Source organism: Camelus ferus, chromosome 26, assembly GCF_009834535.1.
Source record: "Camelus ferus isolate YT-003-E chromosome 26, BCGSAC_Cfer_1.0, whole genome shotgun sequence".
Taxonomy (NCBI): Eukaryota; Metazoa; Chordata; class Mammalia; order Artiodactyla; family Camelidae; genus Camelus; species Camelus ferus.
Window position 1 is genome coordinate 3,024,801 of NC_045721.1, and position 13,753 is coordinate 3,038,553.

The 13,753-nt window shown below is 44.6% G+C and overlaps 1 protein-coding gene and 1 non-coding gene across 5 annotated transcripts in view; one reads left to right on the forward strand and one right to left on the reverse strand.

The window, feature by feature from the left end:
- Nucleotides 1-13,753, forward strand: part of ZMAT4 (zinc finger matrin-type 4) — a 284,740-nt gene that overhangs the window by 59,671 nt on the left and 211,316 nt on the right. The gene's annotated exons all lie outside the window — the stretch shown is intronic.
- On the reverse strand, nucleotides 8,530-8,601 carry TRNAA-AGC. Its single transcript has one exon. It is a non-coding gene; the product is annotated as a tRNA-Ala (tRNA).

A 13,753-nucleotide genomic window follows, 5' to 3' on the forward strand; every position in this document is an offset into this window, starting at 1 on the left:
CTCAATTCATTAAAAATGTGGTCACACTTATTCTCAGTGCTCTATCACGGATTTATTGCTTGCGTATGATTTTACTCTTCACTTTGACCATTGAAAAAAATATTCCCAGCTTCCCTAGGGGGCAAATCAGTGAGAACCCGCTCTGTGCTTTCTGCACGTCCAGCGCTGTTGGTGTTAGTTACTGCAGGCAGTTCTGGGTTATATGAGGAATACTCTGTGTCCCCAAGGAGCTCATATAAACTTCCTTGGAAGGAAAAGCCATGGAGAGTTGGGTGTGGTAAAATACACGTGTGATGCCGAGAACGAGATCTTAGATTCTGTTCTAAGGGGCTGGCTGATCTAATTTGATATAAACGGTGTTAGTTCTTCTGCCCATTTGGCTTTCTGATACAGGCTGTGTTGCCCTGTTACTTTTTAGATCTTTGCATTTTCCAAATTCAAAAGAATGGGACATCACCAACAGCTACTGTGGTCAAGAGAGATATGTAAGGATGTCATGAATTGTCTAGGCCTCAGTGGATGGGCTAAGCTGAGGGGCTGCTGGAATGAGAAGCCTTGGGATCTCTAAGGAGCACCCAGGAGGCCAGCCTGGCTGGACTGGAGGATTTGGGTTGGGGAGAGAGGCTAGCACCACCTACAGGTAAGGCGCCATCAAGGGGTAAGGAGAGGGGAGTCCACGCTCTTGCGAGGCTCTTTTAAGTATTTGAGAGCATAAAATATAATTGAGCATTTCTGACTGACAGCCCGTTGGTGATGGTCAAAGTGTGTTAATGAGAAAAAAACCAGCTCCTGATGTGACTTTTGCCAAGCAACTCCTGCGCCAGTCCGCTGAAGTCAGAGAGGAAAACACATCAGATGGGTTAATAGCTAATAGCTTCACGCTCCATTTAAAAGCCTGAACCTTTGTATAGCAGGACAGAACAACCTAATATATGTCTAATGGACCAAACCCTTCCATGCTCTACTTTGAAAATCTCTTTTTGCATATGAAGTCCCGAGGTGGAAAAAAAAAAGGGAAACATAAGGCCATTATTGTTTTTCTTCCTTGCTAAGCATTAATAACATGTTAATGTTTTGGTTGAAGATATAATTAGATGTTGTCTCTGCTCACTGGTTGAATAGTCAGAATCTGTAGCACAAGGAGATGCAGACACAGAAGGAAAGAGAAAGCTTTCAGATGAACGGGCCTGCCTGATACAGAGGTTAGAGAGACTTTCCCAGGGAGGCCACCTGAGTCATTTGCTCCAAGTTTCAAGTGGCTAAAGGGATAATTTCCTGCAAAGAGGATGGGTTGCTTGCACTTGTGTGAGGGGAGAGGTGGTTTTCTGGCGGGTAGGAGAAAAAGTATTCGTACGGCAAGACCAGGAAAAATGAAACCGAAAGGGCAGAAAGATTATTTTTTGGCATAAAGCTAGATGGAGGAGATGAATGAGCAGGTCTGGAAGGAGAGAGAGAGAGAGAGTGAGAGAGCAAGAGAGCTCATGTTAGGCAGAACCAGTGAAGCCGGCCATGCCCTGGTGGCTCGCCCCATCTGTGAACCCTAACATCCCTTCTGTGGCTGTGCATAATTAATCACTCTATGGGAAACCCGGGGCTCAGATGCACCTCCAGACAAGATTGCAAGCTTCCTGAGGGCAGCCGGAGTCATGCGTCGTGTTTCTGGTTTATTTCCACAGCATCCGCCTAGAGCTTTGCCCGTGACCGTTGCTCACAGGCTCCTAGAGGTCGATGGAGTAGTTGTGTAGGGACTGGCGGAGGGAGGCGATGGGGCAGGTTTAAAGGAAGCACTGACTGGTGCACCAGAAGAGGCGTGGGTTGGTGTGTGTTGGGAGTTGCTCTGTCCTCAGAGTGACCTTCAAGGTAGAGGTGACAGTCCTGCCGTTACAGGAAAGACGATGCTCTAACCTGATGGGAAGCTCTTCTGACATCTCTGAATCTCGTGGAAGCATCAGTCCTGGCAAAGGAACCCCATTAGCCCACCCTGGGAATGTCAGATCTCAGTATTTCTCTCATCAGTAGTAGCAGGTGCATTGGGCCCGCAGGGGCAGGCTGAGACAGATTTTTCTGTTTCACTTGCTTTGATTGGCTTCCGACAGAACCCTGGCCTCCCCCAGCTTCTGTCTAAACTGAGGAATCACTGAAGGGCACTCTCCCAGTGTCTGTCGGTCCAGCAGTAAACGGGATGTAATTATTTTGTGGGTAGAGACAAGGTAAAAATGAGGTTCCTAATATGTGCTGACCAGTGTCCTGACTTCCCGCTGCTAACGCTGCCTGTATTGCCTTCCCCTTGGTCCTTCACACTTTTCTTCTCCACTTTGCTTTTCCTTTTTCCTAACTGCCTGAGTAAGTACGCAGGCTGGACAACTCCTTTCCCATATGTGAGGCTTAGGGGTCGATCCTGTGTTGTGTTTCTGTGCCTGTCAGTCTTGCCCGGTACCAGGCTAACTGGACTTGAATAAGGGCTGGGCTGACTGTACCCACACCTGTCCTGGGTACCACAGGTGACATGCTGCGGGAAGATGTGAGTGCTAACATGGTGAGGACAATAAAAGAGCTTTCTCCCAGGGTTCCTGTGAAGACGTCGCTTTGTTCTGTACACTGAGAATCGCTGTCTCATCAGATCTCTTGTCATCATGACATGCTTAATTTCTCCCAGATGCGGTTGCTGTAATTCCTGGTGCATTTGTCCAGGTGTCACCCCACCTTTCATAACGTCCTTGATTGTCTGATACCCTTTAACCTGTTTCTTGACCACTTCATTGAAGACTCTTGTGCGTCTTTGGAATTTGTTACTATTCTTTTTTTGTCTGTTGCGTTGCTCCAGCAGGTCTGGTCATTTTACCTTTTCTCAATTACCACTACTCAAAAGAGTTCACTGGGATATAAAATGAATGAGTCATAGAGAGGCTATGGGGAAGCAGACAGTGGTAGATTAAAGAACACAATCAACTTGGGACACCACAGCCATGGACCAAGAGCAGTTGTTGGATGGTGGGCTTAATGCTCATTGGTTAAGAACAGGTAGTTAATGAGTTCTCATTCGCTGAGAGCATATGACGTCACTCAGTGGATCTTAGGAGCCAGGCTAGCGTTCCATCACATGGTCCCACTTAACCGCAAGGGAAGTTGGGAAATTCTGTTGAAATGTGCAAGAAGGTGAAATGGGTACAGCAAACATAGGATTGTTGCTGCCACAGGCAAGCCCTCTGGTGGCCCTTGCATTCTCCTGGTGACACGTAGATCATGTGTCCCCTCTCCGTGGAAATGACCTCAAAGTGCTACCCAGTCGCTGCCTACAGCTCAGATTTCAGGATCTCCAGGAGGGGAGTGGGTCTCCATCAGCTGTGGACGTGAGTCTCCTTGGTTCAGCACCTGTGAACGAAGGAGAAATGTCACCTCTCCTCCTCCTTTAGAATGGTAATGACAACAGCACCATTTTTCATTCAGAAAAATGAAAGAAAGAAGGATGGCCTAGTTGGCATCGTGCAGGGCAGGCATGGAGAAGTTTCTCTTCCCAGGGAGTGGGGGACGTTCCCTGAACAGGTTCCCATCTTGCCTCTGGGAGGGACATTCTTGTTCATTTTCCCCAAAGACCCCTGGCTCTGCCCCTCTGAGTTCCTCCCTGTCCATTGTCCGCCTTGACACATCTGACATGGATCTTAGGTCCCAGATCCTCCTTGGGGACCGCCTGCCTTCACAACCCACTTCCTGCCTGGGATAGATTTAAAGCTTGGAGAATATTCAAAGCTTCTCCAATTCAAGATCATAACTGCTTTAGTAACACAGTTCTCTCAGGAAGAGAGAAGGCTTTTGATTTGCTTGCTTTCAGAAAGTTCCACATGTCGTAACCATACGATTTTTCCTGACATAATTTCAAGGCTGTTTGTTTATTTCACTGCCTCCTCACCTCTATGCCTCTCTCTGTTTTTCAGTTTAATGGCGGCTGTCTTGGGGTTATCTAAAAGTAGGCGCAAAGACCGCAGCCTTAATCTGATTTTTGCCAACATCCTGAGCCACAGTGAGCCACTGAGAAGTCTCACGGGGTCTCCAACACACAATGTCTTTTAAAATGAAGGAGCAGGAAATGGGGAGGGGCAAGATAGACGTAGGAGATTAAGAGGTGCAAACTACTGTGTATAAAATAAATAAGTTACAAGGATATATTGTACAGCTCAGGGAATAGAACCAATATTTTATAATAAGTACAAATGGAGTATGATCTATAAAAATTTTGAATCTCTCTGTTGTACATCTGGAACTAATGCAATATTGTAAATCAATTTTTACAATCAACCCCCCCCCCCAAAAAGCTTGAAAAAATGACATCGCTGACTTTTAGGTGACTAGAGACAATTAGCAAATGACTTTTCCCAACTCTTAACTTATAACTCGATTTTGTTTACTTTTATTTGCTAACGTGTCAGTTAATGCATGCATCATAGTTCTTACAGTTCTTTGATATTTTTATTTAAAAAAGTGATCAAACATGAGCAACAGGCAACTAGTAACACACAACGTCTATCCAAGCGATCTGTTTTTTCATCCTCCTCTTGGTCTTTTGGAATTATAACCAACTCCTAGGGCTGAACTATCCAGTTATCTCAGCGCTCAGGGCTTCCAACGCAGGTCTGCTCGCCATGGTATTGGAGGCAGTAGGCGGCCTGCCAGTACTTGTCACTGAATAACCCTAGATCTGCTGGATCTGTACCCTCTCCACGTACTGTCCACCTGCTGAGCCAGGGCCAAATATTGAGGTTTTTGTCATGGGAGAGCCCCTCCCCTTTCTGTATTAGAAAAACTAGGCTAATTGCACTAAGAAACATTTCAGCATCTGAGAAATAAAAACAGATTCATTGCCCACGTCATGGCCCGCTGTGGGTTTGCAGAGGGAGGTTTTGTGCCCTGTAACCATTTAGGACTGAAGTTGACGGAGGCTCCATCATCTTTGCTTTTGACATTGCTCTGGGTATCCAAATCCCAGTTGGCCTCTGGGGGACTGACGGGCAGCGTGGGTGACTGTGCAGGACAGTTTAGGGGCCAGGCCTGCAAGTGACAACACCTTTGCACCCACACTTCACGGCCAGAGCTCAGTGGTATGTTTTCTTCTGACTGCGTGAGCGGCTGGGACACGCACCTTTGCTGGGCGCCCAGGAGGAAAATGGAAATTGGTGAACACACAGCATTGCCTCTGTGCGCTGTGTGTGTGACACTACAGGGGACATGGTGATTAGGACCTGCTGTGGATTGGCTGGGGGTGGAGAGTGGGAGCGGAGAAGGAAGAGGAAGACAGGAAGGGCTGGCTTGGCTCCCAAAGCCAGTGATCTGGGCAAACAAACACTTAAAAAAAAAAAAAGCTATCCAGTGTCTGGGGGTTGCCATGAATTTAATGCCTGTTTCATTACGATACTGTGTTGTTTGTTCAAGAGACAACAAAGGAATACTATGCTATCTAACGAGGGTGTTCCCTCCAGTTTCTCTGATTTAATTGGTCAAGCACGAAGACTTTCCAGTTGGTCCTGGCGTGTCGGACTGGTGGGATTGCTCTCCACTCTGCCTTTCTGGGTCCAGCCATTGGGTCTCCCAGGCTCTGAGCTCAGGCGGTGAGCGGAACTGCCCACCCCACCCTCAGGGAATCTGGGAGCCACCCCCAGAGGGCGCTCCATCTGCTCAGTGTGGCTGGGGACCTGTCCATGGTGTCATCTTCTAAAGATGGATGCCTGCGAGAAATTTCTCTTTGCTCTCAATCACAAGAAGAGTTACTCATCTGCTTGAGAGGCTGGTCAGTCACAGGTCTCTGACTCTCTGATCTAATCTTGTTTCCAGCTTTGCTTTAGCCACCAAATTCACGGCCACAGCCAGCAACTAGACTGAACTCTGCGTGCGCATGTATCGGGCTCCCTTTACCTCTGGACTTTATTTTCCTTCCCTTGTTTTACTTTAAATATGTATCTCTCAATTATTCATTTCATCCTTTTGCATGAGATGTGTGGATCTATGCTGATATGTCTTCTTAAAGTCTTTGAAGAAAATAGTGGTGTATAAACATATAAATATTTAATCTCATTTTTAACATTTAATTCAGTCTTTTTTGGAGACAGGTACATTTATATGACTCCAAATTCAAAAGGTATGGAAGAGTGTATGATGGGAGCGACCTCCCACCTACTCCTGTTTCTCACCTACCCAGTTCTCTTTCTCAGAAGAATCCAAGGTGACCGATTTGCTTTGCAAAAGTCTATGCATATGATGCAACTTAATTTTTTCATTTTATTTATTTTCCGCACATGGCAACATGCTACACCCTCCAGTTTTTGGTTGCTTTAATTGTGGCATAAATTCTCACGCTATGAATGCATCGTAATTTGTAAAGAAACAATTTACAGAATTACTGCTCACTCCTTGCTAACCTGGATAAAAGTCTTGTGGCTGGAAGAATGTCCCCGTGAACCCCCGGTTAGTAAAGCACATGTCGGTTACTTTTCAGATCTTGGCTCGTACCGACTGGTTATTGACAGTGATAGTTTTTCTTCCAGTTTCCCATTCCCGGCATTCCCTTGAAAACATAGGCATTCCCAACTTCCGCGTCGCTGAGCCATCTGGGTTTGTTGATTTTGTAAAAAGATACTAGCGCACAGGGGATTCTTGAAGGCTAATGACCTCGGCAAGTGGGTTGGCGTGTTGATCTCAGCTGTGTGTCTTGCCCACGTTTCTTGTGATGCTGAAACGGCATTGAGGACTCTGTGATTCCCTCCTTCCTTGTGATCTGAGCATTTATTGAGTTTCTTCAGGCTTTTACTAAGATGATGTAATTTTGAGTTGAATTTTTCCACCTTGGAATTCCATCCCTTGCCCTGAGGATCGTACAAAAAGACATAACTGCACCTAGTCAGGCGGTCCCTCCGCCACCTTCAAAGTGCCCTCTCCTGCCTGCAGCCCCTGTCCCCTGCCCCGTCCTGGAGGTCTCCTTGACCTCTGGGAAGCCTGCCACCACCACACCAGCTGCTGGGAAGGCTCCCTGTCCACTCGCTGCTGATTCAAATATAGAAACAGTCCTGCCTTCACCTTGAAAAACTTACAGGCAGTGGGGAAATTTTAGATTTTACTAAGCAAATGGGAAGAATAGAACCAAATAGAAAAGGTTCTCTCTCTGCCACCAATATTCTTTCTCCTGCTCTGGTCCTGAGGTCACAAACCTTGCCCTTGACTTCGAAGGTTTCCCTGTCTTCTGGTTCCAGAAATCCTACCCATTCCTGTCTTCATTAATTCCTCAGAGCTCTGGACTTCCTGGCTATAAGTGTATCTTCAAACTAAACCTCTCCAGGTTTGGTTCTAAGTGATACCCATCATCTTGCTCCCCAGTTTTCTGTGGCTCTAAAGCCATCCCCGTGTTTAACCCGGGGTATCCTGTAGGATTCTGTCACTTGCTTTAAATGTCAAAGCCACACCTTCTTTTTCCTCTTCCTGGAACCATTCGTGCTTCCTCTTGGCTCACCTGCTAACTTCCCCTTTTCGTATCCGTGGAGTGAATTCACTCGGCTTATCCCCAGAGCAGGCAGTGCTGGCCTGCGACATGGAAAGGGCTTCTGGGGTTCTCAAGGTCAGAGGTCCGCATTGTACGTCTAATCTTAATTGTCACGTAACCCATCCAGAATTGAGTTCCCTCCTCTGCATCCTGAGATGGCTAGGGGTCTTCTTTCCTTTCATCCCCACGGCCGACCATCCCCCTTGCATCTGCACAGGTGACCATTTGATTAGGGTTGATACATTTTTTACTTGCGTGTGTTCTTTGTGCAATATGTGTTTTGCTTTGCAGGTATGTGTATTTAAAACTCATTTTGATCTTAGGATTAGTTTCAGGTTCACAGAAAAGTTGCAAGTGGAATATGGAGAGCTTGGGGTACCCTGACTGTATTTTCCCTACTGTTCACATCTTCAGATGATCACAGGTTACTTGGGTACATTTGTCACAGCTGAGGAACCAGGACTGACTCACTGCTGCTCTGATAAAACATACAGTACAAAGGATGAAGTCCACACTTTATTCAGATTTCCTTAAAAGTTTTTACCTAATGTCCTTTTCCTGTTCTAGGGTCCTGGCCAGGACTCCACATCGCATTGAGTCTTCTTGTGTCCTCAGGCTGCTGTAGACCATGCCCGTTTCCCAGGCTTTCTTTGGGTGACCTTGATAATTTTGAGGAGGACTGGCCAGGGGTTTAGCAGAATGACCCTCAGGGGGGTTTGTTCACTGCTTTTCTCCTGATTAGCCCGGGGTTATGATGGGTTATTGGTGGGAGGGATCCCAGAATTGAAGTGCCGATCTGTGAAGTCACATGACATCAGGGATCCTGTTGTCAACAGGATGTGTCACTGGTGACCCTGGCCTTGGTCTCCCACCTCTAGGGGAGCTTGTCAGGTTTATCCACTGGAGATTTACTTTTTCCTCCTTTTCCCAATTTGTCATCTTTATTTTATTTTGTTTTTTTGGGGGGGGAGGGGCAGGTAATTAGATTTACTTATTTATTTATTTAATGGAGGGACTGGGGATTGAACCCAGGACCTCGTGCATGCTAGGCACGTGCTCTACCACTGAGCTATCCCCTCTCCCCCCGTTTTACCGTCTTTGGAAGGAAGTCATTATGCACAGTGTAGGCGTGTGTTTTTGATGGCATGGTGATGTGAGCTTCATTCTTACCTTGCTATCTCATTCAGCAGAATGTATCCAAGAACCATCCACGTTCCTACATGCATGCCTTATGTCTTGCTTCTGCGTGCTGCACAGCATTTTGTAGTGAGCATGTGCATCCATTGTATTTTGACTTTCCCACCTCCTCAGGGATTGATGCTTAGATTGCTCCCACTGCCCTATGAGCACAAGCATTGCTGGACAAACACCCTTAACGGTGTTTCCTAAAGGACCTGTGTGGGAATTTATGTGAGGCGGACCTACAGACGAGGGGACCTTGTGCCTCCTAAACCCCGTCATCACTTACACGGACAGAGCCTTGCTCAGGCGCGGGTTGGGACGGGACGGTTCCCACATCCACCTCTCTGCCGAGGGCTTCCATCAGCTTCCTCATTCTTTTCGAATCTAGTTGATATGTGATATCTTGTCATTTCAAATTGCATTTCTCTAATTATTATAAAGTCTGAACAACTTTCATGCTTCCTAGCTTTCATTTCCCTTTTTCTTGTTGGTGATTTCTGTTCATTTTCTTCTCCAGTTTTTCTCTTGGTATTATATTTTTCATTTTGATTTCCTTGTATATTCCTTCTTGGATTTAGACATAGGACACACCTTCTTCTGTTCAGTCACCTGATTGTGTCTGCTTGTCATGCCTTTTGTTAATTTTATTTGTTAAAATGTGTTCATTTTCGGGTGACACATTTAATAAACTTTTTGCCCTTGTGGTTTCTTTGAGAAGTTCTTCCCATTGGTTGATCACAATACAGCTCCTATTCATTTTCCCACATTCGTGTCTTCAACTCTATTTGGAATCTGCCTTTATATATTGTATCAAGTAGGAAGCCACTTTGATTTTCCTCCAGACCATGAACCACTTTTTCTATCACCATCTACAATCGATTCTTTTCCATAATTTGTGCCGTCATCTTTCCCATGTGTTAATTTCCCACGTGTACTTGACTCTGAATCAGACCTTTCTCTTCTGCTCTGTGATTCTGTTTATCTGGGCCAGTCCATATGCTATTTAATTACTACGGTCACGTCCTAGTATCTGAGTGTGACAAGTTTCATCTCTTTCCTCCTCTGCTGCAGGTCTGTCTTGACTAGCTGTGCAGCTTACAATTGTGCTGTTCATATTAATGCTTGAATAAATGTACAAACTCAGTTGAAATTTTGATTGGAATGACGTCAAACTGAAGAATGAATGTGAACTGAATTAATATCTTTACAGCATCAAGTCATCTGATCTTAAAGCAGCGATATCTACCGATCCATTTGTTCAATTTTAAACCAATTGTTACAGTAAAATTTCAGAGAAATGTAACAAACATAGAGCGTGGGAGCACACATACAATTGTTGCATAACTTAGTTCTTTTAAAATTAAAAAAATTGAGTCCTTAATGATATTTATTTGTTTCTATTCTTTTGTCAAGGTTTCATCTTTCCTCAACTAAATTGTAATCGTATTGAGGAGAAGGGTCAGGGTTTTATTTTCTTTCCCCCTCTGTCTTTCATCCTAGAGGGTCATAATGAATACCAGTTTTTTTTTTTAATTAATTGATATCCAGGATAAACACCTTTATGGAAGGTTTTTTTTTTTTTTTTCTGGCCTCCTCTTTTACATTTTTGTCTTTTATTCTCTCCCTTTACGGATTTGCTTCCCTCTTTCTCATCTGGCTCCCTCGCTTCCTCCCCTGGGAAAATGCTCAGTGTGGCCTTGTGACAGGAGCTCACACCTACCTGCAGTAAGTTGAGGATGAGCGCTTTTTTTTGCTGCGCGGCGCATTTCCTCTGGGATGAGCCGTGCAACTTAAAACTCAGCTGTGTCAGTAAGTCAAGGTGAGTTTTCGGCGTTATCCACCTGCATTCCCAACTGTTAGAAAGATGTTAACATTTATTGCCAAGCTGTCTCTTAAATATCCTGTAATAAAAAGCCCAAATATGCTGTCTTGTTTTTTTTTTTCCCCCAATTTCATCCTTAAGCGGCTTTTTCATTACTGCATCTTTGCAAAGTGCTGTCAGATTCTTTATTGAAACCTTGAAACCTTTATTGTTTCAGTTGCTCCCATGACAGTTACCTCTAAAGAAAAAAAAATTTTTTCTTTTTTCGTAGAAGGCAGTATCAGAGCGGGTCCTCTTCATTTTGCTAGTGACACGTCTAACAGCTATCCTATTGGCTGTTGCCTTGTGTCTGCTTTTCAATCTATATAATTATGACGACCCAGAGGTGTGATTTGACCTGTACCCTATATCCAAATCCACATAAGAAAGCTGTCTGATCAGAGCCTCTCCCCGTGTAAAAGCTGTTTTAATCTGACTGTGTCACTGTGCAAAGAATTAATCACATCAGTTGGCTTTGGGACTGTGTGTGGTGAGCGGGTGAGACCGAGTTTGGAAGAAATAACTAATGTTGGATGAGCAGAAGGCACTGAAACCACGTTGTACCTTTTGGCTCTAGCATGTTAAGAACCCAAATGTCTTTGGAATGGCTTGGTGTGCCTGAGATAAGACACCAGTGGGTGGTATTTATGGACTGATCAATATGCCAGTGCTGTTGAGGTGGAAACAAAGTTTGGAAGCTAATCCAATGTCACTGGGTCTCCGTGACATTTAGAATTTTTCTTAAAGTGTCTTCTGAGTGAAGGAATATGAAGTGTTGTTTACCGCATTAGCACCTGAGAGACCACAATGTGTTTGCTCGGGGAAGCAATCTGGTAGCTGGAATGCTGAGCGGGGCAGAGATGCACTGTCTCGGTTTTGTATAAAGGGAAGAGCCACGCGGGGCGGTGAGGTCCAGGGCTGTCCCAGTGAGGACCGAATGGTCCGGATGCAAGTCCCTGGAAGATGGGGAACCCCAGGGGCGTAACTGGTCCATCCCCATTCCGCACGCTCAGACTTTTAGGGTTGACTTCAGAAGTCCTGAGGGTCTTATCTGCCCTCTGGGGACGCCCATCTTGGAAAGCACAAGTCCCTTCAGCCAGTGGACAGCAGGACACCCCAATTCATGTTTCTATATATTCTGGTCAACTGGGGGGTGTAGGATGCTGAGAGGCAGCCGACTTGCTGCTGTATCTGAGCCTTTTCTTCTAAGTCAGGAGTCTGGCGTTGGACACCCCTTATGTTTGCCTGCATTTTTTCTCCCAACCCACTTCATTTTTGAACGTCTACACTGCATGCCTCCACCATCATAGATCCTATTTTCCTCCTCTACGGGGATCCCTCGATGCAAAAGACAAAGCTCCTGACTCATTCAGATCGGGGTTAAGACAGGGGCAGAAATGACAACCATGCAAATGAAAAGGTGGAAGCAGCATTAGGTAAAGTAATTAAGTAAGCTTAGATACGGGCTTTTCATTACAGAGATTTAGGGTGACCTGGTTAGAAAGGAAATTCAGTTTGACCTGTTCTCTAGTGAATGAAATGCGAAAATTAAAAAAAAAAAAAAGCTGCCTCTGTCTTTTCTGTGGACTAGATGTTCTATATCATATATTTAATACTAAAACAGGAAATCTTAATGGTTGCTTAATAGGCAGAACAAAGACCTGATTATGGCAACATAGCTCTGGAAATTAAGACGGTTCAAGGTCACACTTCAGGAAACCTTGCTTTTCTGTACTTCGACATTTGTCATGAGTGTGATCATGAGGAATTACTTAGCCACGTCTTTAGGAAACACAGGCATTTCCAATGCCCTGAATTTTTTAAAAAAAGAAAGAAACAAAGCAAAACCCTGACACAGGCAGGATGCCTGGGTTTGCTTCCCTGGAGGCTGAGGTTTGTAGCTTCAAGATTCCAGGGACTGTTCAGCCCTGTTGACTGAACTGTCCAGATGCGAGGCATTTAGTGTTTCTCACACTGGTACCTGGATGTAATCTTGAGATTCTGCACATTCTTTTACTCTTCAAAAAAAATTGAACGATTATTTTTAATGCGCTGCATTTTTACCTGGTATAAACACGAACGATTCCCCTTCTCTGTGATAACAATTAAAATGTATCTTTTATGGAATGAGACTTTAGATAATTAAATGACTGTTTCTCAGACAGAAGTCATCAGATCCTTGAGAATTTTGTTCTTCTAGGGGCAAGGGGTATAGCTCAGTGGTAGAGCTTGGCATGGGGGAGGTCCTGGGTTCAATCCCCAGTGCCTCTGTTAAGGGGGACAAAAAAAGAATTTTGTTCTTCTGGGCACTTGAGAATTTCCTCTTTTACTTACATTTGAGAACCATTGCCTATTGGGGCCCACTATTTGATTATTCTTTTGGGGGCTTAGTATTTTTCAATTGCATCTGTGCCAGTCAGCTCCAAATCGGTGAGCCAATGATTTAGGTGTGATCACCAGATTGATAGACTTAACAGCTGATTTTATCTATTTTCCAGGTATGTTTTCCAGGTATTTAAAATTTTTTTCTTTTTCTTTCTTTTACATTTTTGAAAAGCTGCCCCTTTTTTTGTGTGTGTATTCATATTGAAAGCCATTGAGAAGAGCCTTCAGAGCCCTCAGGAGAGAACTCCAAGGGTGAAGGGGACAGATTTGTATATTTGGAATAAAGAAAAAAATTTGTATCTTTTCTTGTCTGACTTTTTCCATTTCTCTCTTTCCATTGATTGTCAGAGATATATATTTGTCTCTGTTGATACAAGAGAAAGAAAGAGAAAAAGAAACAGGTTTAGATGATCTGTTTTCTGTCTGTCTGCCTACCTATATCTATTTATCTGTCTATCTATCTATCTATCATCTACTGAGAGACAGAAATAGGCAGACACAGAAACAGATAAATTAGACTAGATGCTAAAGGTAACTGAGCCAATTTAGGAGTCTTTGGTCTGAAAAAAATCCCCCTAAATGGTAGAAACATCTCAGAAACCTGGAATCGAGGAGGAGGTGGGGGATGGAGGGGGGTCTGTGCATTAAAAGTGCCTCCAATGTTGGCCTCTGTTTTATCCAGTGATAAAACACCCTGCCAGCCGGGGACAAAGCCCTCGGAAATAGTATTAAGAAAAGTGGCAGCAGCAGTAAAGGTAAGGGAAAATTAATCTCAGCCGAGTGCTGCCTGGGGAGAGCAAGGA